This window comes from Pseudorca crassidens, chromosome 16 (assembly GCF_039906515.1).
Source record: "Pseudorca crassidens isolate mPseCra1 chromosome 16, mPseCra1.hap1, whole genome shotgun sequence".
Taxonomy (NCBI): Eukaryota; Metazoa; Chordata; class Mammalia; order Artiodactyla; family Delphinidae; genus Pseudorca; species Pseudorca crassidens.
Window position 1 is genome coordinate 66,938,846 of NC_090311.1, and position 26,663 is coordinate 66,965,508.

Sequence of the window (26,663 nt, forward strand, 5' to 3'; positions counted from 1 at the left end):
CATCTAGAATTTCTTTTTATGGGGCAATCACTTCAGGCAGTGTCGTTCAGGCAAAGTGAATGCAGAACTCAAGTCCAACCCTTTTGGGATCACATCTTTGTCTACTATTCAACAGTTGTTCCCAGAGTTGGCATTGTTTGTGGTAAAATTGCATGACTTTGAATACTAATGAATTTATTTCTATATGGTCTAGTTTGAGTTATGGTTTATGCCATAACTATGATAATCAGAAGGTAAATGTGCTTTAGTTTCTTTGTAGTTTATTTATTATTTACTTGTTTATACATTGATTTGTTTTGGCTTTCCCACAATTTTTTGCTGATTTACATAGTTTTATCTGAATTAATTAAGTTTGTTAGTTTTACTGCTACTAATGAACGGACTCTTTATTGCCTCCAGTACAATATTTTGATCAACAGTATCTAAACTACTACTCATTACTAGAAAGTATCTGCTGAAGGGATATCTAAGTGAATGAATGGCAGAATAGGACAAGATTCTTCCTGTCATCTAGTTCTAATTTCTAATTCTATTTTTTCTTAATTATTTGTTTTTCCTTTTTTTTTATCAACAATCAATAGTCATGAAAGAAGAGAAATGAAAGATACCTCTTAATAACCCCTTTCTTTATTATCACCCATACCAGGAATACTTGTTTTCTTGGTTGCCTGTCTTTTACATAAATGGGACAGGTATGTTTAACCTACCAGTTTTATTAGTATTCATCAACTCATTTTTTCCCATTTATCTGTAGGATATTTACTTTTTATTTCATTTTGAATAATAAGACCTGAATTGACTTGAGATTCTGCCCTCAGGAGCTAAAACACCTTGAATAAATCACTCTTTTCTCTCAAAGCTTCGGTTCCATTATTTATAATATATGATATTAAACTCTTCACTTAATGTCTGTATTGAGGATTAAATAACACACAGGTGAAGGAACCTAACACAGGGCTTAACATGTAGTATTATATTCACTGTTTTAGTGTTGTTTCTTCTAAGTTTATTCTCTTTCATAAATAGTGCTATTTTTTAGGTCTTTAGGTTTCCCCTCTGCAGTTTACTTTTTTCTTTTTTAACATCTTTATTGGAGTATAATTGCTTTACAATGGTGTGTTAGTTTCTGCTTCATAACAAAGTGAATCAGCTATACATGTACATATGTCTCCATATCTCTTCCTTCTTGCATCTCCCTCCCTCCCACCCTCCCTATCCCATCCCTCTAGGTGGTCACAACGCACTGAGCTGATCTTCCTGTGCTATGCGGCTGCTTCCCACCAGCTATCGGTTTTACACTTGGTAGTGTATATAGGTACATGCCACTCTTTCAGTTTGTCCCAGCTTACCCTTCCCCCTCCCCGTGTCAAGTCCATTCTCTAGTAGGTCTACGTCTTTATTCCCATCCTGCCCCTAGGTTCTTCATGACCTTTCTTTTTTTTAGATTCCATATATATGTGTTAGCATATGGTATTTTTCTCTTTCTGATTTACTTTACTCTGTATGACAGACTCTAGGTCCATCCACCTCACTACAAATAACTCAATTTCATTTCTTTTTATGGCTGAGTAATATTCCATTGTATATATGTGCCACATCTTCTTTATCCATTCATCTGTCGATGGACACTTAGGTTGCTTCCATGTCCTGGCTATTGTAAATAGAGCTGTAGTGAACATTGTGGTACATGCTTCTTTTTGAATTATGGTTTTCTCAGGGTATATGCCCAGTAGTGGGATTGCTGGGTCGTATGGTAGTTCTATTTTTAGTTTTTTTAAGGAACCTCCATACTGTTCTCCATAGTGGGTGTATCAATTTACATTCCCACCAACAGTGCAGGAGGGTTCCCTTTTCTTCACACCCTCTCCAGCATTTATTGTTTGTAGATTTTTTGATGATGGCCATTCTGACCGGTGTGAGGTGATATCTCATTGTAGTTTTGATTTGCATTTCTCTAATGATTAATGATGTTGAGCATTCTTTCATGTGTTTGTTGGCAATCTGTATACCTTCTTTGGAGAAATGCAGAAAACTATAAGACACTGATGAAAGAAATTAAAGATGATAGAAACAGATGGAGAGATATACCATGTTCTTGGATTGGAAGAATCAACATTGTGAAAATGACTCTACTACCCAAAGCAATCTACAGATTCAGTGCAATCTGTATCAAACTACCAATGGCATTTTTCACAGAACTAGAACAAAAAATTTCACAATTTGTATGGAAACAGAAAAGACCCCAAATAACCAAAGCAATCTTGAGAAAGAAAAACAGAGCTGTAAGAATCAGGCTCCCTGACTTCAGACTATACTACAAAGCTACAGTAATCAAGACAGTATGGTACTGGCACAAAACCTAAATGGAACAGGATAGAAAGCCCAGAGATAAACCCATGCATTTGTGGTCACCTTATCTTTGATAAAGGAGGCAAGAATATACAATGGAGAAAAGACAGCCTCTTCAATAAGTGGTGCTGGGAAAGCTGGACAGCTACATGTAAAATAATGAAATTAGAACACTCTCTAAAACCATACACAGAAATAAACTCAAAATGGATTAAAGACCTAAATGTAAGGCCAGACACTATCAAACTCTTAGAGGAAAACATAGGCAGAACACTCTATGACATAAATCACAGCAAGATCCTTTTTGACCCACCTCCTAGAGAAAAGGAAATAAAAACAAAAATAAACAAATGGGATCTAATGAATCTTAAAAGGTTTTGCACAGCAAAGGAAACCATAAACAAGACGAAAAGACAACCCTCAGAACGGGAGAAAATATTTGCCAATGAAGCAACTGACAAAGGATTAATCTCCAAAATTTACAAGCAGCTCATACAGCTCAATATCAAAAAAACAAACAACCCAATCCAAATATGGGCAGAAGACCTAAATAAACATTTCTGCAATGAAGTTTACTTTTTATTCCTAAGGAAACCATCTTTAGATATTGCTTTTTCTCTGATTTTCACAATCTTTTCTATATTTTGCTTTTTGTTGCTTTATGTTCTAGTAGAGATCAGATTATGTGAAGTCACTTTTAAAATATAGATTTAAAACCATTTGTATTTTATATTTCTTTTTTCTAGATAACTTCACCATCCTAGTGATATTAAAATAGAAAACACTGTTTTGCTCTATTTCTGTTTGGTATATGCTCTTTTTATGCACAGAATTGGGAGGAGGGATAAACAAGCATGATGGAAATAGACATAAAACAGAAAAAGTGCTGGCCACAGAGCTATTTTGAGAATCCTAGTGAATCAGGAAGAATTATGCAGTTTAAAATAGAATTTCCCAATGTTCTTATTTCTTAGTGAACAACTTGACAAGCTAAACCACTCCATGGCAGTATTCATATTAATATAATTCTACTTCAGTGCATTTGTTTTGAACACACTAGTGAATCATAAACAAAGCTTATCCTGTATCAGAAGTTTTGGGGGTATCCTTAACATTAACCCAGCTAGTTATACAATTGATTCTTCTACAACCCATGAACAATACCACTCTGTATTTTCTACTGTGTGAAATAATAATTTTATAATTTTAAACAAAGCATGATTTTAATCTTCAAATTAATGAAATGAATCCAGGAAGAGGTTGTTTCTCACAACCTGCTGCATTTTTTCATGTTTATGTAGGTAGTTTTGCTTAGGATTTAGAAAAATGTGTAAGTTTGAAGATCAGCCTCTCAAGAAGTAACATCTTCCAGTGTGTGCAAAGTAAAACAAAATGAGGACTGAAAATGAAGGAACTGTGGGGGATTTTTTGTTCTGACAAATTCCAGGTTTTTAAAGAAGTATAATCATCAGTAGTAGATTCTGTCACAAATCTGTTCCTCTCAAGTCGTTTGCAAAACAGAAGCTAGTTTTCGCAATTACGGGGGTGCTATTTTTTAGCAAATCCTTGCCATCCCTACTAATGTTAATAGAAGTTGTAAGTGGGGCAGTAGAATTTCATATTTACTTATGATGATAGTGACAAATGATTTTCTGGACAGTAATTTCTGGAAAAACAGATGAAATTCATTCGTGATCCAGAATGTGATCTTTATGTAAAATGATTTCTCTGTTTAAATTCAGTATAATGTTCAGACTCTGCTACCCTTGATTTATAAGTTAAAATTCTTTTTTAAAAATTATTTTGCAGCTACATACAAGAAACAGTAAATCATTTTGCTCCCTTCTGGCCATGAATGTGTATTCTTTAAAAACTGTGTTGGCATTCTCACAATACTCACTTGAAAAATGCAATTTATTTTCATTTTTTTTAACAGTGGTGCATATTTAAGAAACAAGGAATTTGTAAAGCTTGCTCAGACAAAAATAGAGTGCATTTATTATAAATAATAAGGATTTTTTAATATATAAAAGGGATTTATGTTGAATTAAATTTTTTAGCTAATATTTTAAATTTATGCAGCTTAACCATATTCAGTCAACAGAAATAAAGTCATTTGGTTGCAAATTAATGTACTCAGGTTACTGTAGGGTAAGATTAAGTTAAAACATTTCGTTTTTAAAACACTTTTGAGTACATAACTTCATTAAACCATTTGCAATTATTTTTAAAATCTGTTTTATTATAAATTGATTATGATAAAGGAAATGCTCTTAAGACAGTTGGAAAAGGCTGAAGCTTACAATTTTAGATAAAAGAGTGTTATTTAGTGTTGCAGACAAAACAATTTTTGGAGTGACATTGAGGTTTGGGAATCAATCAGGGTGCTGAACCTGAGTCAGTGATTTGGTTGTCAAGGTAACTCTCCAAATTGGAAAGAAGCACTCAGTAATGTGACATACAGAAACACAATGATTGCTCTCTATATCCTACAAATAAGGTTCAGGAATTGGAAGTTGAACTTGCAGATGATCAAACTCTTACTTCTAATAATTAAGCTTTATGATTTAGAATGAAAAGGAATATCTTCAAGTTTAAGACATATCTACCTTTTTTTTAATCCTAAAGCAGCAGCTTTTACCTTTTAAATCAAATGCAAAAGAATTAATTTATCTGAATAAGGTTTTTTATACATTCAAGCATAAATGAAAAAATATAATTTTACATATAGACAATAATTCCTGCACTCTATCAATCCATGAAGCAGTAAAGGACAAATGTTGACAAAATGTTGACATATAGTGTGTGTGTGTATGTGTGTACATACATACATGTATGTATTTTTGTATATATGTGTGTATATATTGTACTATACATATATATATATTTAACAGTAGTGCCTTTATTTTTAATATCAAAGGAATTTATCAAAGGAACAAAAGATAATACAATGAACACTGAGTGCCTTTCATTGCCCTTAAGAAGTAGAACCTTACTAGGGTCATTGAAACCCTTTTACCCTCATGGAGATTATTAATATTTAAACTTTTCTGTTTTTTTAATTCCCTTCATTTTTCTAATATTTTTCTTCATATTTCTTACTATATGTAGTATACATAAGCTATATGATTTACTTTTACATTTTTAAACCTTATCTGAATGGTATTATCTGAAAATTACTTTTTTGCTCAATATTTTATTTCTCACATACTTCTAAGCTGATTTTTTATGTAAACTCAATGTATTTATTTCCAAATAATGGGAGAACTTCTTAAATTTTTTATTTTGAAAATCTGGTGGGTGTAAAATAATATATTTTGGTTTTATTTTATTTTCTGAATTCTGCTGTTTGAATCTCCATTTATTTGCATAATGTCCATTTCTCTTCTATAAAAAGCCTATTATTTAATGACTTGCTTTTCCTTTTCATTTGATTTCAATAGTTTTTACATATTTTAGATCCCAGTCACTACTTCTTTATATTACTTTTTTACATGGTAGTTTTTACATCGTGTGTTTACATGTTAGTTTTCAAACATTAAATCAACTTTACATTCTCGATTTGTACCACACTTGGCCATGATATATATTATCCTATTTATATATTTTCTCATTTGATTTGCTAAAATTTTGTTCAGAATTTCTGTACCCTGTTTTATAAGAAATATTTTTCTGTACTTTTATTTTCTTAAGAAATATATATCTTTGACATCAAGGTAATAATGCTAAACTCCTGACATGATTTGGGAAGTGTTCCTTTGCTTTTCAATTTCCTGGAAGTATTTCTATTATTTCTTCCATAACCATTGGGTATAATTCTCCACTAAGGCCATCTAAGCTTGGAGTTCTCAATGTGGGAAGGTTTTTAAACTACAAATAGAATTTATTTAGATAGTCTGTAGATTTCAAGGAAATTGTTCATTTCATCTAAGCTGCCAAATTTATTGGCATACATTTATTTTTAACATTTCCATATTATCATTTAGTATCTATAGAATCTACTGTGAAATCACTTCTCTCCTTCCTATATTTATGTTCTCTCCCATCTGAACGACAGGAAATTATTCCATCAGTATCTCTTAATTTGGAGTGCCATCAAAATGAAATTGGATAGTATACTTGGCTCAAAATTTTGCCGCTAGAACAGTTGTGGAATAGAGTGAAGCCAGAACAAGGAATATTGCAGCCCAGAGAAAAGATCCAGTTCATTTTTTTCCCCAAAAAACTTTGTTTACAGGTGAAATCTGCTCCCAGGCAAATCAGAAAGGCTCATGTAGGAGGGGAAAAAATGAGAATAGCGATAATCTTGCCCCAATACATTTTTTTCAGTTACACTTTTCTCAAGAAAAGACACAATAATGGACTATGATCAGAAGTGTGTGTGTCTGTGTCTGTGTTTATGTGTGTGTTTAATAACGTTTACTGCATAAAACTATAAAGCCAAATAAAATTAATACTTTAGGTTTTAGTATTTGGTATCTTTGTTCATTTTTTTTTTCACATACACACACTGTATTTTATTTTTACAAGAGATAAATAAACTGACACCAAGCATTGTAAATGGATGACCACAACAAAAGCAACAATGATTGCAATTACCAAACACGAAACACACTCATACTATGTCATAATATTGACATTCAGTCCAGTAATCCTCCACTGTAACAGCTCCTTTGCAGTGAAAATTGATTTGTATATGTTTTGCCTCTGAGTCCTTGTGAGATTTTTTTTTATTCAAACAGAAAGTCACAAAATTTATAGTCATCCTCATCAGTTCACTCAGTCCCATGTAATTAATTGTTTTTATCTTGATCTTTTGTTAGCACTTTTATGAATTCATCAGTTTTCCATTAGAGTTCTGAAAATGCTTATTCAGTTCAGCAGTATAGTCAGTTACCAGAAACTTGTACTTGTCAGAGTCTTTTCCATGAATTCCTTGAAGATGAAACCCTTTTATAGGAACATTTTTGCAAAAGCATCAGAGTACACACAGAATTGTCTGTAAATGACAAAAAAATTAAAAATGACCATGGTTAAAGATTTGATGAAAGTTCATAATAATGCAATTGACAAGGAAATTTAGTTATTTCTGAGATATACATTTTAAAATAATAACTAGAATTATGACTTATAACATTATACCAGAACATATAAGATTTTTAGAAATTTCATGTAATGTCTGAAACATTTATATTAACATATTTCCATACAAATAAACCAAAGAAAGTTTAGTATTAGTTGTTTTATTGTTTGTTTGTTTGTTTTTCTATACTGCAGGTTCTTATTCGTCATTAGTTTTATACACATCAGTATATACATGTCAATCCCAATCACCCAATTCAGCATGCTACCATCCCCACCCCACCATGGTTTTCCCTCCTTGGTGTACATACGTTTGTTCTCTACATCTGTGTCTCAACTTCTGCCCTGCTAACCGGTTCATCTGTACCATTTTTCTAGGTTCCACATACATGCATTAATATACGATATTTGGTCTTCTCTTTCTGGCTTACTTCACTCTGTATGACAGTCTCTAGATCCATCTAGGTCTCAACAAATAACTCAATTTCGCTCCTTTTTATGGCTGAGTAATATTCCATTGTATATGTGTACCACAACTTCTTTATCCATTCATCTGTCGATGGGCATTTAGGTTGCTTCCATGACCTGGCTATTGTAAATAGTGCTGCAATGAACTTTGGGGTGCATGTGTCTTTCTGAATTATGGTTTTCTCTGGGTATATGCCCAGTAGTGGGATTGCTGGATCATATGGTAATTCCATTTTTAGCTTTTTAAGGAACCTCCATACTGTTCTCCATAGTGGCTGTATCAATTTACATTCCCACCAACAGTGCAAGAGGGTTCCCTTTTCTCCGCACCCTCTCCAGCATTTGTTGTTTGTAGATTTTCAGATGCCCATTCTAACTGGTGTGAGGTGATACCTCATTGTAGTTTTGATTTGCATTTCTCTAATAATTAGTGATGTTGAGCAGCTTTTCATGTGCCTCTTAGCCATCTGTATGTCTTCTTTGGAGAAATGTCTATTTAGGCCTTCTGCCCATTTTTGTATTGGGTTGTTTGTTTATTTAATATTGACTTGGGTGACCTGTTTATGTATTTTGGAGATTAATCCTTTGTCCATTGATTCATTTGCAAATATTTTCTCCCATTCTGAGGTTATCTTTTCGTCTTGTTTATGGTTTCCTTTGCTGTGCAGAAGCTTTCAAGTTTCATTAGGTCCCATTTGTTTATTTTGTTTTTTATTTCCATTACTCTAGGATGTGGATCAAAAAAGGTCTTGCTGTGACTTATATGAAAGAGTGTTCTTCCTATGTTTTCCTCTAAGAGTTTTATAGTGTCTCGTCTTACATTTAGGTCTCAAATCCATTTTGAGTTTATTTTTCTGTATGGTGTTAGGGAGTGTTCTAATCTTATTCTTTTCCATGTAGCTGTCCAGTTTTCCCAACACCAATTATTGGAGAGACTCTCTTTTCTCCATTGTATATCCCTGCCTCCTTTGTCATAGATTAGTTGACCATAGGTGCATGGTTTTATCTCTGGGCTTTCTATGTTGATCCATTGATCTGTGTTTCTGTTTTTGTGCCAGTACCATATTTTCTTGATTAATGTAGCTTTGTAGTATAGTCTGAAGTCAGGGAGTCTGATTCCTCCAGCTCCGTTTTTTTCCATCAAGACTGCTTTGGCTATTCGGGGTCTTTTGTATCTCCATACAAATTTTAAGATGAATTGTTCTAGTTCCTTAAAAAATGCCATTGGTAATTTGATAGGGATTGCATTGAATCTGTAGATTGCTTTGGGTAGTATAGTCATATTCACAATATTGATTCTTCCAATCCAAGAGCATGGTATATCTCTCCATCTGTTGGTATCATCTTTAATTTCTTTCATCAGTGTCTTATAGTTTTCTGCATACAGCTCTTTTGTCTCCCTAGGTAGGTTTATTCCTAGGTACTTTATTTTTTGTTGCAATGCTAAATGGGAGTGTTTCCTTAATTTCTCTTTCAGATTTTTCATCACTAGGGTATAGGAATGCAAGAGATTTCTGTGCATTAATTTTTTATCCTGCAACTTTACCAAATTCATTGATTAGCTCTAGTAGTTTTCTGGTGGCATTTTTAGGATTCTCTAGGTATAGTGTCATGTCATCTGCAAACAGTGACAGTTTTACTTCTTCTTTTCCAATTTGTATTCATTTTATTTCTTTTTCTTCTCTGATTGCTGCAGCTAGCACTTCCAAAACTATGTTGAATAGTACAGGTGAGAGTGGACATCCTTGTCTCGTTCCTGATCTTAGAGGAAATGCTTTCAGTTTTTCACCATTGAGAATGATGTTTGCTATGGGTTTGTCATATATGGCCTTTATTATGTTGAGGTAGGTTCCCTCTATGCCCACTTTCTGGAGAGTTTTTATCATAAATGAGTGTTGAATTTTGTCAAAAGCTTTTTCTGCATCTATTGAGATGATCATATGGCTTTTCTTCTTCAATTTGTTAATATGGAGTATCACATTGATTCATTTGCATATATTAAAGAATTCTTGCATCCCTGGGATAAATCCCACTTGATCATGGTGTGTGATCCTTTTATTTATTTTTTATTTATTTATTTATTTTGTGGTGCGCAGGCCCCTCACTGTTGTGGCCTCTTCCGTTGCGGAGCACAGGCTCTGGACGCCCAGGCTCAGCAGCCATGGCTCTCGGGCCCAGCCACTCCGCGACATGTGGGATCTTCCCGGACTGGGGCATGAACCCATGTCCCCTGCATCGGCAGGCGGACTCTCAATCACTTCACAACCAGGGAAGCCCTGTATGATCCTTTTAATGTGTTGTTGGATTCTGTTTGCTAGTATTTTGTTGAGGATTCTTGCATCTATATCTATATTTAGATCATCGTGTTTCCATTGTCATTTGTGTCTAGGTATTTTTTGATTTCCTCTTTGATTTCTTCAGTGATCCCTTGGTTATTTAGTAATGTATTGTTTAGCCTCCATGTGTTTGTGTCTTTTATGTTTTTTTCCCTGTAATTCATTTCTAATCTCATAGTGTTGTCATCAGAAACGATGCTTGATATGATTTCAATTTTCTTAAATTTACTGAGGCTTGATTTGTGACCCAAGATGTGATCTATCCTGGAGAATGTTCAGTGCGCACTTGAGAAGAAAGTGTAATCTGCTCTTTTTGGATGGAATGTCCTATAATTATCAATTAAATCTATCTGGTCTATTGTGTCATTTAAAGCTTCTGTTTCCTTATTTATTTTCATTTTGGATGATCTGTCCACTGATGTTAGTGAGGTGTTAAAGTCCCCCACTATTTTTGTGTTACTGTCAATATTCTCTTTTATAGCTGTTTGCAGTTGCCTTATGTATTGAGGTGCTCCTATGTTGGGTGCATATAGATTTATAATTGTTATATCTTCTTCTTGGATTGATCCCTTGATCATTATGTAGTGTCCTTCCTTGTCTCTTGTAACATTCTTTATTTTAAAGTCTATTTTATCTGATATGAGTATAGCTACTTCAGCTTTCTTTTGATTTCCATTTGCATGGAATATCTTTTTCCGTCCCCTCACTTTCCATCTGAATGTGTCCCTAGGCCTGAAGTGGGTCTCTTGTAGACGGCATATAGATGGGTCTTCTTTTTGTATCCATTCAGCAAGCCTGTGTCTTTTGGTTGGAGCATTTAATCCATTCACATTTAAGGTAATTATCGATATGTATGTTCCTGTGACCATTTTCTTAATGTTTTTGGGTTTGTTTTTGTAGGTCCTTTTCTTCTCTTGTGTTTCCCACTTAGAGAAGTTCCTTTAGCATTTGTTGTAGAGTTGGTTTGTTGGTGCTGAATTCTCTTAGCTTTTGCTTGTCTGTAAAGCTTTTGATTTCTCCATCAAATCTTAAGGAGATCCTTGCCGGGTAGAGTAATCTTGTTTGTAGGTTCTTCCCTTTCCGTTTATGTATATCATGCCAATCCCTTGTGGCTTGTAGAGTTTCTGCTGAGAAATCAGCTGTTAACCTTATGAGAGTTCCCTTGTATGTTATTTTTCATTTTTCCCTTGCTGCTTTCAATAATTTTTCTTTGTCTTTAATTTTTGCCAATTTGATTACTATGTGTCTCAGCATGTTTCTCCTTGAGTTTATCCTGTATGGGACTCGCTGTGCTTCCTGAACTTCGGTGGCTGTTTCCTTTCCCATGTTAGGGAAATTTTTGACTATAATCTCTTCAAATATTTTCTCGGGTCCTTTCTCTCTCTCTTCTCCTTCTGGGACCCCTATAATGTGAATGTTGTTACGTTTAATGTTGTCCCAGAGGTCTCTTAAGTTGCCTTCATTTCTTTTCATTCTTTTTTTTTTATTCTGTTCTGCAACAGTGAATTCCACCATTCTGTCTTCCAGGTCACTTATCCGTTCTTTTGCCTCAGTTATTCTGCTATTGATTCCTTCTAGTGTCATTTTCATTTCAGTTATTGTATTGTTCATATCTGTTTGTTTGTTCTTTAATTCTTCTAGGTCTTTGTTAAGCATTTCTTGCATCCTCTTGATCTTTGCCTCCATTGTTTTTCTGAGGTCCTGGATCATCTTCACTGTCATTATTCTGAATTCTTTTTCTGGAAGGTTTCCTATCTCCACTTCATTTAGTTGTTTTTCTGGGGTTTTATCTTGTTCCTTCATCTGGAACATAGCCCTCTGCCTTTTCATCTTGTCTGTCTTTCTGTGAATGTGGTTTTTGTTCCTTAGGCTGCAGGATTATAGGTCTTGTTTCTGCTGTCTACCTTCTGGTGGTCTTTGTTCATTTTGGACAATTCTCTGCCACCATTAGTGTGTCTTCCTACTTTTACCTAAGAATAGGATTAGTATTCCTAAAGGAAGTCATAATTGCAAATCAGCTTGTATCTAAGTTCAGGTGGGAGGTGTACACTAATGTGCAGCAAAGCAAAATAAATAGCTGGGACTCAGCATGGCTGGAGTGAATGATCAGCATATAGCCCCACAGCCTTTGATTGAGTGATGAGCCATATTGAGTTTCAAGCCCACAATGAACTGCAATGTTTTGTCCCCTTCTCATTGGTGGATAGCTTAGGAATAAAGGAGGGCAAAATCATCACCTGTGCATTCTCAACATGGAGCGTAATTATACTATAAATACAGAATTTAACTAGAATGTTGGTGTTGAATAACCCTCTTTGTCTTTGGTCCCATGTTGTGAGATACTGTTCAGAATTTTATACGTGTCATTGAAATACTGTTAGAAAAAGAATTTTATAAACAAAGTCCTTTGGGATGTGCAAAAATAATCAGTGTGGATTTCTATTTAACCCTGCAGCTTGTTATCTATCATTAGTTACAACATTGCTTTTTCCTTCCCAGCAGATTTGTTAACTTTCTTCTAGTTTCTTTCTTTCTTTCTTTCCTTTTTCTTAAGCAGTGTTAATAGATACTCCTGCCTGATACATAGATAGAAAGGGAGATATGATAAAATGAGCAGTATGTTTTAGAACGTATATCCCATTTGACACTTTGACACATCAATACAGTATTAGGGTACATACTTAGGTGGAAGTAATACTTGGACTGTATACCTGTAGTATCTGGAATTGTAATACATTTTAAACATAATTTAGATACTTTTGTACTATGTATATGTGCTTCTCAATCACTTCCAATATTTCTCTCATATCTTCGCTCACATTTTCTCCAATGTTTCCATCTCATGGGTGTTTTTGCAAAAATCTCCTTGCTGATTATACATCTTCCAATTTATCCCTCCTTCTAAAACATCCTCTAATTTATTAAAATGTATAGATGTAATCATAGCACTCTTCCTCTTCAATTGTCTTGAACTGTTCTCTGCATACAGAACAAATTCCACTTGACCATTAAGAATCCCCATAATCCAGTACAAGCCTCCCTTTTTAATTTCCAAACTCTTAAGTTTCTGTCCCTTTATTCATATTATTCCTTTACCTTTCTTGTCCTTTTTTTTATCTTCTGCAATCTTTTAGGATTGTGTTTACACGTTATTTAAAACTTTTAAATTTTATTTATATACTTTATTTTGATCATTTTAAAATGTAAAATTCAGTGGCATTAATTGCATTCACGATATTGTCCAACTATCACTGCTGTCTATTCCCAAAATCTTTTCATAATTCCAAATAGAAACTCTGTCACTGTTAAGCAATAACTCCCATTTTCCATTTCTCCCCAGTCCCTGGTCAATGCTAATCTATTTTCTGTCTCCATAGATTTGTCTATTCTAGATTTTTCATGTAAGTGGAATCATACAATATTTGTCCTTTTTTCTGGTTTATTTCACTTAGCATAATATTTTCAAGGCTCGCCCATGTTGTTGCATGTATTGAACTTCATTATTTTAAAGGCTTAGTAATAGTCCATTGTATGTACTTATCAAAAGTTGTTTATCTTTTCATCTGTTGATGGATACTTGGGTTGCTTCTACCTTTTGGCTAATATGAATAATGCTACAGTGAACATTGGTATACAAATATTCGTTTGAGCCCCTACTGCCAGTTCTTTTGAATATGTACCTAGGATTGGAACTGCTGGGCTAGAGGGTAATTTAATGTTTAGTTTTCTGAGAAATTGCCAGACAGTTTTTCACAGCAGTTGACCTAGTTTACATTCTTACCAGCCTCAAGACTCCTGCTGTGCTGGAGGAGGAGTTGAGGAAAGGGGGAGTACAAACCAAAGGTTTCCTACCATTTTTGAGTAACTTTTTCTTCATTCAGTGTACGCTTGTTTGCTGTAAACCTTTGACTTTTTTACAGAATTTTAACAAAGTCGGTTTTAACAGTTTCTGCATGCCGTTCAGTTTTTCTTTGGGGAAACAAGAGCTTGGAATAGTCTCTCCGCCATTTTGCTGATATCTCTCTCAATTTCCTTCTTGAACTTGAAACATTAACGACCCTCTTCATCCAGGATGAATTAATTACTTTGCTTTCTCTGTTCCCTTGCTCTGTCTTTTACATATCTACATGTTATATATCGGGACTATTATGTACTGAATTTCCTTATAAGATTGTGAACTCCTTAGGGCCAAGGATTATACTTTGCTCATCTCTTACACTATTGTAAGTGGATGTTTGTTTAGTTGAATTACTCATAGTTTTCATTTAACTTCTGAAAAAAATGAATTGAGGTAAAATATTTGGGAATAAATAGGAACTAATTTAGATACAAACAAATGCAGTTTTCATCTCTTTGGGTTTCTAAAGTGTAGTCCAAGAAGAAGAACATTATTTGAAATTAGAGAAGTCCTGTTTTAGGTATGGCTTTAGAGCTTTAACAAACACTTGCCAAGGAGAGGCAGCTCAGTTCTTATGGAACGGGAACTAGGTTTGCCATTTGGTAAGCTGGTTCTATTTTATTTCTAAGAGTCTGGCTCCCTGTATGTATGTTTGTTTGTTTGCTTTTATCTCAACATTAAGAGATTGTAGTAGTATTTTCTTGTTTCAAAGCACAAAAATATATTTGAAAGCTATAAGAACTTTTTAAAAAGTCCGGTTGCAAGGTGAAATTTTTACCCTTTGTACATAGTATTTTTAAAAACAATGAACAACACATACACCTTATATTGATAGAAGACTTTCTAGGGATCACAGGCAAACTTGTACTTAAGGGGCACAGCTGTATCATAGGTACATAGAAAATTGTCTCCTCGATTAGCAAGAATTCTTTCCTTTTTCTAAGTTAGTAGCTTGTATTTTTACTTGCTACTCATTTCCCCCAAATTTCCCTTTATCTCAGAAATAGTCAATAATCATTTGTATCATTTGCTGTGAAATTAGCTCTAGGAGTGGGTAGAGGTTCTAGGAAATTATAAATCAGTGGTTTGGTTCTTCTAGGTCATGTAGCTTCCCTGCAGTGGTGCCAAAGACAGAGGCTTCAAAATTGATCTGAGAAACAGGCAAACACACTCAAAACTATGCCCTTTGAATGAATTCACTAGCAATCCTGAGGGAAAACTAGTATAATAATTTTTCGCATCAAAAGATTCTGTCTGTTACCATAGCTTCCACATTCCTTACTCAGTGTATATGCTTTATTATTCCCTTTTTAAAACATGACAATATGTCACTACCTTGGGCTAGAATTTCCTCATTTGCTAATTGGGGGTTGTTTATGTCATTTACACGATCCTATTTATCCTTAATGTACTTAATTATCATTTTAGTTTGTTACTTTTCTCATTTTATTATTTTTTTTGTAACATATCTGTCAAACTTGATAGAAGACTTTTAATGAGACAGTTTGTGTGAAATCTTTTTTTAGCTATACTAATAAGGCAAGGTGTGTAAACTTTTTCAGAGGTTCAGCAAAGCACAAAACCAAGAGATGCAGTTTGAAGCAGGCACACCCGCTTCTTGATTCAGTTTAAAGCAGAAGTAGTGAACTTGGGTTGGGGGGCCACATGTATATTTTAATTAGTCTTCACAGTGTTCAAATATTTACAGATAATATATCGATTTATATAAATCTGTATAAATATATATATATTTTTTAAAAGGCATCTTTGAGCTCACACTTCTTGTGTGGCAAAAAATAAGCTGAAGCTACAGAACAACAGCTTTTTGGTGAGACTCACTAATTCCCCACAGTTTATATCATTCTCTGCTGAGGCATACTCACAGCCACTCTACCTGGTATCCTGTCCTCTGCAGAATTCTAGGCTTGCAAACCTTGTTGTAAAGGCATGGAACTGGATTGAAGAAATTAAATAAGCCACTTGCAGTATCTCATTCTTTTCATCTGTGTAAGGTAAAAAAGATTAAAATATTTCAAAACTACCTTTTTAATATTTATATTTGCTGCTGCTTAGAAAAATTGTATTTCTATATTACTATTGAAGAATTAATAATGTATAAGTATTTTATACTGCCACCTCTCCGTGTATGTGTGTGTTTGTGTGTGTGTGCATGGGGGGTGGTTTGCATATGTGCATCGTCCTGGTAAAAGTTAAAAAGATGAAAAAGAATAAAACCCTAATATGATAAGACATTATTAGTCCAGATCTCACAATGAACTTTTCAAAACAAGAATTTACTATTTGCTCACGAATTCCTGTTACAAACACAATGTAAAAAGAACTATATTGCAGAAGATACTTCATTTTGAAAAGATGATGAGTCATTGTATGACTGAAATTAATTTCTCTTTGTTCAATTTATCTGCTTAAAGCAGTTATAAAATTACTTATAACAATCAGAATCCTGGTAGTTTGCCAGCTTTCAACAGATAAGCTGTTTTTGAAATAATTATTTTCTAATAGTGTCATTGAAGTTGAGCACATTTTAGTTCCTCCTACTCTTTTAACTTTCTTTTTAATTAAAGATGTCTTTTTTCCTTTTAAAAAATTGTATTGAATAGGCTGTGAATATGGAATGTGAATATTAATTATTTGATTCTTTTGAAGTGTTTTCTGTGAGGAATCAGAAATATCATGTAAGATTTGTCAAAGGTCCCATTTTGGACAGAATAATTTTAAGAAGGTCCAAGTCATCAGCTGTTAAAGAACTTATATTTCATTTATGACATGCATGTTCATATTGATATTTCAGGACAACATTGATAATTACAGAATTTACATATTAGTTCATTTTTTATTTGTATATATTTAAATACTTTCTAAGCATTAATTTATTGATAGCTTAAGTAGATGTAAGGTTATTCTTCCATGTGTAAGTACAGAACACAAAACATTTTCTATGAATTTCATTTTGAACCTATGAATGTTTTCTTTTTTTAGGAGGCAGTCTTCATAAATACAGGAACTATATCTCTCTTCTTTGTCATTTTTTCCTCCCATGTCTGGCACATAGTATTTGCTTAATAAATATTTGTAAACACATTAATATAAATCAATCAATATTTAAAAGGATATGCTTCTTTTCTTATTTAGATATCTTTTGTTTTTATAGCTAGAGATTTTTTAATAGCAAATTTAATATATTCCAATTTCAAATAGCTAACTTATAAAATATAATGAATTTATTAGTCACAGAGTGAATATACAAAATATACTGAGAGAACTCTTAAGAATTAATTAAATAAAAAGATAGAAGTGAGTAACAGATATGACAGGACAGGCCAAAAAAGAACCGTAAATATGTCATGCCTCACTGGGGTGACCTTCTAGTTAGGCATGTGTAACTATACTTTATCACTTACAAGACTTTATCAATTATGCCCTTAGGAACACAGATTGCTGAAACATAAAGATCTGAACTTATATGGGAAAAATAACAGTTCTTCTGGAAATTTTCAGGGAGTGTAACCTCCATCTTTCTACCAGTTAGTATGTATCAAAATCTGGTTTGAGGGAAATATTTATGGGGGATTTTCTGAGTGATAAGCACTCTGTTGATTCTTTTTTTCTTTCATTAAACAATAAGTTCCAAATGAGTTCTATTAAATCTAATGTTCTGAATGTGGTTATTCTCTCAGAGCATTTGCCAGCTTATGGTAGAAGTCAAAAGGCTGAGAACATGGACAGAAGCAAGAAACTAAAGAGCAGAAAAGCCTGAAGAGCTTTAGATAGTATTATAGGCATAGAGAGTAAAATGTTTATATTTGGGATTGCTAAAGAATCCAAGACTTAAGGGGCCAAGAGCTTGGAGAGAAAGCAGGTGCAGAGAGAACTCACCTTTTTCCCTTCTACGTATTTGCTGATTGGGCAAGCCAGAGCCAGAGACTATGAAGTTGAACAGAAAGAGAATGAAAAGCAGAATACAGTTTTAGGCACTCTCATAGAGCTTAGAAGACATATAATCTAAGGACAGGAATGCCAAGATCTCCAGAATACACTCAGTTGGAAACTTTGGAGAGTTACATGTAAGACACAGGGCAAAGCAGAATTCAACTCAGAGTAACACTCCAAACCCAGCTTCAAATCAGTTCAGCCCCTGATTGGATTGGAAGGATCTGTCCCTCTTCTGCTTCTCAGAGGGTAAAATCAATGGAGGAAAATTCTGTTGCCCAAAATCTCTAGAGTATTTCAAGCAAAATATTTAGAATCAGAAATACAAAAAAAAAAAAAAAAAAAGGCACCAATAGAAAATAAAACAGAGGAGAGAAATAGATCCATAAAAGATCTAGATATGAAAGTTTTTAGGTACAAATCTTAAAATAATTATTAATATAGTCAAGAGAATAGATAACATGATTGATAATTTTATCAGAGACCTGGATTCCACGAAAGGGATAAAATGAAAATTCCAGAACAGAAAAATACAAAAATTGAAATGAAGTATTCAATATATGAGTTTATTGAGTGGGAACATAGATCAGTAGAATGCAGATTTAAAAAGGAGAGAAGAGATATACGCAAATATTAGGAATAAATCTAGTAAATAATATGAAAGACCACACTACAAAAATAAGACATATCACTGACTTAATTTAAAGATAGTCCATATAAATGGAGATGCATACCATGTTTTCAGAATGTATGACTTGATATTATAAAGGTGATTCTCCTCAAATTGTACTATAAATTCAATGTAACCCTACTTAAAACCCCAACAGTAACTTCTGTGTGTGTATGGAAGTTGATGGGCTGATTCTAAAATTCATATGGAAATGCAAATGCCAAGAATAAGCAAAACAATCTTGAAAAAGAGGAATAAAGAGGATTTATACTACCTCATATTAAGAATTATAATGGTGGCGCAGTGGTTGAGAATCCGTCTGCCGATGCTGGGGACACGGGTTCGTGCCCCAGTCCGGGAAGATCCCACATGCCACGGAGCGGCTGGGCCCGTGAGCCATGGCCTCTGAGCCTGCGCGTCCGGAGCCTGTGCTCCGCAACGGGAGAGGCCACAACAGTGAGAGGCCCACGTACCGCAATAAAAAAAAAAAAAAAAAAAAAAGAATTATAATGAAGCTCAGTAATTAAGATAATGTAATCTTTGGGACAGAATAGAAAATTCAGAACATCTCTATCTATATGTATTTACATTTACATCTATATCTAAACCTATTTCTATTTGTCTCATCTTTTCTATTACCTATCTATCTATCTTTCTATCATCCTTGATTTTTACAGACGTCACAAAAATGCAGTGGGAAAGAATTATCTTTTTGATAAATGCTTCTGTGTCAGTTGGATATCCATATAGAAAAGTAAATGTATCTTGACCCTCATCTCACACCAGTTTAGATGGGTTGAGACCTAAATGTAAAAGGAGTTACAAAAAAGCTTTTAGAAGAATGCTTAAGTAAATGATTTCAGTGTAGGCAAAAATTTCTTAAACAGGACATGAAAAGCAGAATATATACAATTACACTGCTAGGTATATTCAACAGAAATGTATACGTATTTTGCCAATTGATATATACAGTTCATGGCAGCACTACTCATGATAGCTTGAAACTAGAAACACAAATATTTGTCAACAGTAGAGTAGGCGAATATATTTTGTCATATTCAGATAATTGAATACTATACAGCAGGAGAGTTCATGAAGCAAATTATGAAGCAAGGCACAAGAGTACATCCTGTATGGTTCCATATGTAGAATTTAAAAACAGGCAAAATTAATTAATAGGTATAGAAGTAATGACAGTTGTTAACATCTGTGAGGAGGGGTTTAGTGATTGGGAAAGGGTATGGGGTAGGAATGCTGGTTAGTGGAAATACTCTGTTTTTAACCTTTTCTATTTTTAAGAAAACTATACAGATAAAAGTACACAAGGCAAATATATGGCAATTTTCCTTTTGCAATAGCTACACAGGTTTGAATAACAGAAAGGACTCACAAGACTCCATAGAGCCTATTCATGGAAGGCAAAAAGTACAGTAGTAGAAGAAAGAAAGTGCAGGCACATATCAGGGTCCCAAGAGACTTCTAGGTGCAATTTCCCTGGGTCATTTCTTAGTTACAAAGGATGCATTTTGCTTCCAGATTATGAAACTCCAATATGTGTATGAAAAATCTTGGTTGCAGGAATGCTAAGGCCAAACAGTTGAAGCAGTTACACCAGATGTAAGTTATCCGTAGATAAGCTGGCCCTGAGTGTAAGCTGAGGAGTTTTGAACTTTAAATAGTCATCATAAATCAGTAAGTAGCCCACATGTTCCTGGCTGAGTCAATACCACACTGCCAGCTGTCCTGGGAGGTAAGCATAAAGCTATCCCAGTCTAGCTGTAAGATCATTTTGTCTTACACTTCTTATAACTATAAACTCACTTTAAGAAATAGCACTTTTCAAAAACATCATGGCAGATCCTCAAAAAATTTAAACACTGAATTACCATATGATCTAGAAATTGTACTTCTGGATCTATATCCAAAAGAATTGAAAATGGGGACTTGAACAGATATTTATACACTGATGTTCATAGCATCATTATTCACAATAGTCCAAAGGTAGAAGCAACCCAAGTGTTCATCACAGATGAATGAATAAACAAAAAGTGGTGTATACATGCACACATACACAGGAATATTATTCCATCTTTAAAAGGATAAAATTTTGATAGATGCTACAACATGGATGAACCTTGAAGACACTGTGCTTAGTGAAATAATCCAGACACTAAAGGATGATTGCACTTATATGAGGTACCTAAAATAGTCAGATTCATAGAGACTGAATGTAGAATGGTGGTTACCAGGGCCTGGGGGAAGGAAGCATGGTGAAGTTATTGTTTAATGAGTACAGTGCTTCAGTTTGGAGTGATAAATTCTGGAGATGGATCCTGGTGATGGCTTCATGGCAGTGTGAATGTACTTAATGTTACTGAACCGTGTGCTTAAAAATGGTTAAAGTCCTTGCAGTTCTTTCTTCTTTCTGAAAGTGACCAAGATGCAAACAAAAGGAAGGATTGACTTGCTTTCAGTGCTACCTGCCTTTAAGGTGGCCATGATTCACTTACGTTGTTTACTTTTTGTCTAAATTGAACAGGGTAATGAGGGGGTTATATACATTATAGTTTGTCCATGAAATGGATGCTGTGTAGTTGTTAAAAAAGGTGCTAGAATCCCTGTCAGAGACATGGAAATATTAGACCACAAAATATTAAGTGACAAAAGCAAGGTACAAAGCTGTATGTATACACAGTAGTAGTTCATATTTATCGGGAAATATATGATAATTAATTAGGAAAAGGTACACACGAAGAGATTGATACTAACCGTCCCTACATCAGAGTTCTTTCAACTGTAGCTATGTAACAATAATGAAAACTTCTGTTTCCAGTGGGGGCATGATGAGCATTTTTAATTTCCTTCTCCATGACTATCTGTACTCTCCAAGTTTTCCTTATTAAATATATTTTGCTTAATTTTTAAAAGTACAAAAAATGAAAAGGGGGCAGCCATAAACAGGCTCCTTTGTAATTACAGCATTCTTTGTAATGGTTTAAAAATAGCAATATCTAAAAATCTGACGGTAGGGGGAAAAGTTAAATAAAATCTGGTGTATTCATCAAAAAATGGTTAAGAGGATAAATTTTATGTATATTTTACTGAAGAAAAAAGGGAATAGTACTTTTTCAGCCACCTCAGAGAGCTTTCCACATGCTTTGACACAATTTTAAACCCTTTGCCCTCCAAAATGAAACGCAGTACTGACATTTACAGTAGCTGGTAACTTAAGATTTCTTCAAGTGTGCATCCCCTAGATTCTACTTTAGTCTTGACCATTTTATAAAAATCAGTGTCTATTAATTTTTTTCAGTCTATAACTGTATTTTCCTTATGTATTTTTTGAAGAACTTGGGGCATTTGACCTATAGAGTTTCCTTCAGTCTGATTTTTTTCCATTTGAATAGTTATGATTCAATTAATCAACATTTCTCCCCCTAGGAGCTGGATAAAGGTAGAATAGCTGTATTATTAGCAACATTGTTTGCCACAGATTGACAAATAGCCTTTGTAGTGAGAGAAACTGTTAATGAACTCTAAATTACTGACAAGTGCATTATACTTTTAGGCTTCAATAATGTGGTGATTCTTGTAACTGGGCGTGGGCTTCCAGGGTGGCTATAAATTATGACTATAGGTTCTTACAAGACATATTGTTTCCTGTAGGGCGTAAGGCTTTTAGGGCAGGCCGCCTTTTGTGTTTGACCAAGATGAATCTTCCTCCCACATCTTACTGTCACTTGGGGGGCTGTGTTGACTGCTGTATGAATTGCTGTCAGGACTACTGTCATTGATGTGGAATGTTTGACATTGTCCTGCTGACAGAACCTGTTACCAGGTGTGGCCCATGGTTGTCTTGTGAATGAATGTGAAATTGGACCTAAAAATATTCCCTGGTCTGCATGGCACCCAATTCTCCTATCCTATTTTTAAGTTGATTGAAAATGCTTGTGTATGAACATATACAGCATTTGAAATTGTAAATATCAGAGCCCTAATATTGTTACATGTTTTAAATTTCTATGACATATTTATTTTTACTTTTTGCTTTTTTCCACTATACATCTAATTGCTTTAATGATCCAAATGTGGTATTAATAGAGGGTTGTTTATATTAATATCTCTTCAGATAGTTTTATTCAAAATATAGTGACCTTGAACATGCCACTCTAGTGTAAGAATATTTATGTAGAGAGTATTTTTTATAAACATAAGGTGACTTCTGTTACTTCTAAAGGATAATTTTAGGGGGAAAATCTCTATTAAGCTTTGACATATAATAATATAATTTAAAATATTTCTTTGAATAATTAGAAAGGGTTAATTTTTTCCCTAGAAAATGAGGTTCATTAAAAGGTAATCTCGGGCTTCCCTGGTGGCGCAGTGGTTGGGAGTCCGCCTGCCGATGCAGAGGACGCGGGTTCGTGCCCCGGAGCGGCTGGGCCCGTGAGCCATGGCCGCTGAGCCTGCGCGTCCGGAGCCTGTTGCTCCGCGACGGGAGAGACCACAGCAGTGAGAGGCCCGCGTACCGCAAAAAAAAAATAATAATAATCTCATTATTCACTAAAGAGAATATGTATATTGCTTTTAGAAAGTAAATATTGAAATGCCTTTTATACATCAGTAAAAATCTGTGGAATCTTCACCTCCAACTTTGTTCTATGGTTCCGACATGCACTATAAATGAGAAATAGCTTCACTCAAAAGTATATTTTTATCTATGATCTAAAATATTAGATATAAAGTACAAGACATGATGGAAGATTAATTACAATGACTTTGTTTCAGATTTGTGACAGTACAGAAATGTGTAGATATTCAACTTAATTTAAAAATCATAGAGTTCATTTTGCTTTCATAACTGATTAAGTTAGCAAGAGTTTTACTTAACTCTCTCCTTCAGTGTTTTTCTTGATATGAAAAGATTTGGATCTCACTGTATCTTTAGACAATTGTGATCTTCTGGGGGAGACTGGGAAATACATTTGTTTGCCTACAACAGGAGGATAGGCAGACATAAGGGAAGTTATGGCAGTTTTTACTGGTTCACCCGTGCTGTACATATATTTTTCTTATTAACGTGATTGGTATTGGGGTAGTGGAAGCAGGGAACATTTATAAAAGGACACCAGATATAGAAAGTGACAATGTTATTTTATAAACTGTGTTGTGAAAATAGTCTAACTGCTTCAGTCACCCTGGTGTAGAAATGCCTGTGCACAGGGCCATAAAGAGAAATGGAGCATATTGAAGAACTCCGCTTTCAAGTTTGGACAGCATTGATGTTGGGCAGAGATCTTTAATAAACACTTGAAGGAAGAATGTTATCATCAGAAGAAACTTTGCATCCTGTGATGGTTTGAGTTATTCATTCAGTGAGACTTTTTTAAGGCACTGATACTATATACAGTGTTAGGTACTAAGGCAATTATAAAGATGAATCATTTTCCATAATGGCTATACCAATTTACATTCCCACTAACAGTGTACTATACTGAACACTGGAAATTTGCTAAGAGAGTAGATTTGAGGTCCTCTCATCACACACACAAGGTAACTATGTGAGGAGAAGATAATACCAATTAGGTCGACTATAGTGATCATTTCACTATGTGTATCAAATCATCACGTTCTACACCTTAAATATATGCAATTTTTATCTGGAAAATTAATAAAAGATCTAATTGACAAGAAGAGGAATTGGACCTGATCTTCACCACTGAATGGTTACTATTGAAGGAGCACAAATGAACAAGGGACTTTCAATCACAGTTGAGGAACCGATTTTTTAAAATTAATTTTTATTGGAGTAGTTGATTTACAATGTTGTGTTAGTTTCAGTTGTACAGCAAAGTGAATCGGTTACATATATGTACTCTTTTTTAGATTCTTTTCCCATATAGGTCATTACAGAGTGTTGAGTAGAGTTCCCTGTGCTATACAGTAGGTTCTTATTAGTTGTCCGTTTTATATATAGTCGTGTGTATATGTCAATCCCAATCTCCCAATTTATCCCTCCCCCCACCCGCGCTTTCCCCCTTGGTAACCATAAGTTTGTTTTCTACATCTGTGGCTCTATTTCTGTTTTGTACATAGGTTCATTTGTACCATTATTTTAGATTCCACATATAAGCGATATCATATGATATTTGTCTTTGTCTGACTTATTTCACTCAGAATAACAGTCTCTAGGTCCATCCATGTCACTGCAAATGGCATTATTTCATTCTTTGTTATGGCCGAGTAATATTCTGTTGTATATATGTAGCACATCTTCTTTATCAATTCCTCTGTCGATGAACATTTATGAGGAATTCATTAATCCAGTTAATTAGGAAGCCTTCTGGGAGGAGGTATCATTTGGGCTCATTAATAAAGTCTCAGGTAAGTAATGCACATTGATTCTATCCATTATTTCCAGACATCCCTAAAAAAACCTCATACAGATGTTACCAAGAATAAAATCTTTTGCAACATCTCATTCTTTTAACCCCCTTGAATCTTTGTAAACAAAGAATCTCCTTCAGCTATTACATATTCATTTGTCAACAGAAGTTCATTAACCACCTAATATGTTCCAGGCACCATTAAAGGTACTGGAATTACACCTTGGACCACAATAAACATTCTGTCACCATGAAACTTATATTCTAGTGGGAGAGACAGATAATCAACCAAGAAGAAAATGCATCATAATATAATTTCAGTTTCTGATAAATACTGTGAACAAGAGAAGGCAGAGTAAAGAGTTGGGATCTACTTTAGCTAGGGCGATCAGGGAACCCCAACTGAAGAGAAGGCATTTGTGAGTGAAACTGAATGGTGAGGAGACAAGGCACCTGAGGATGTGGGAAAGTATCCCCTGTGCAAGCCACATATTAAAGGGTGTACTTACGCTGACTTACTTTATACTTTTGTGCTGATAGTTTTGAACTTTTAACTTTGGAATCAATTAACTTTAAAACTTTAGATAATTCATTAAATTTTTTTTTCTCCAAAGTCTTCCTTTTCTGGACTGGCAGCTCTTATACAAACAAAGGCAACTCTCTTGTACTAATTACTCTCTGTCTCTTAATCACTGACTAATTACCTCTGTTTGAAACAGAATTTTTCATTGTTTGTGGAGAAGTCAGTAGGAGTGTTCTCTGAATTATAGATGTTGTTTTTTTAGTGCATCAGAAGAATTCAAGAAATGTCTGCCTTTCTTTTGTCCAAACTCAAGTATTTTGACAATTTTGCTTTTTATGTCTCATTTTGACTGATTTCATAATGAAACCACTAGAATAATTACATTAAAATAATTCACCTTAATTTGAAGCATGGGAGTCTAACACTGTATTTAGAATTAATGGTGACTATGTGATTTTCACAAGTTAGAAAACCAAGCTATCTGGGGAATGGGAAATCTGATCTACAGCAGAAGAAAATGAAGAGAAATAGACAGGATTCTGTGAGTGTATTTTTTTTTTTCTTTTTAGAGGGAGGAATTGGAGGTTGAAAATGATGTTTTTTAAAAAAAAGTCTATATTTAATCAGGGCTTTTCCATTTGCAAGGTAAAGATGTGAATGCTCTGGATAAACAGATACCTCACCTGTAAATTATATGTAACACTTAAAATATAGATATATAAGGATGGATGATCGAAAAGAATATTAAGTGAAATCAAATATAAGCAAAACACAAAGCCATAGCCATAATGATAAAATTATGAAATAATACAAATCTATGAATGAAAAAAATGTGTGGAATCATATATTTTTTTAATGTTTCTAATAATGAGCTTATCTTCCTTTCCTGCATCTTACAGTCCTAGAAGACTTTTTGGATTTGCTGTAGCACTAGGCTAGATCAAGACTGAAATTCTGATAGGCTGATCTGTGGGGTTATTAAAAACCACCCCTAAATCCT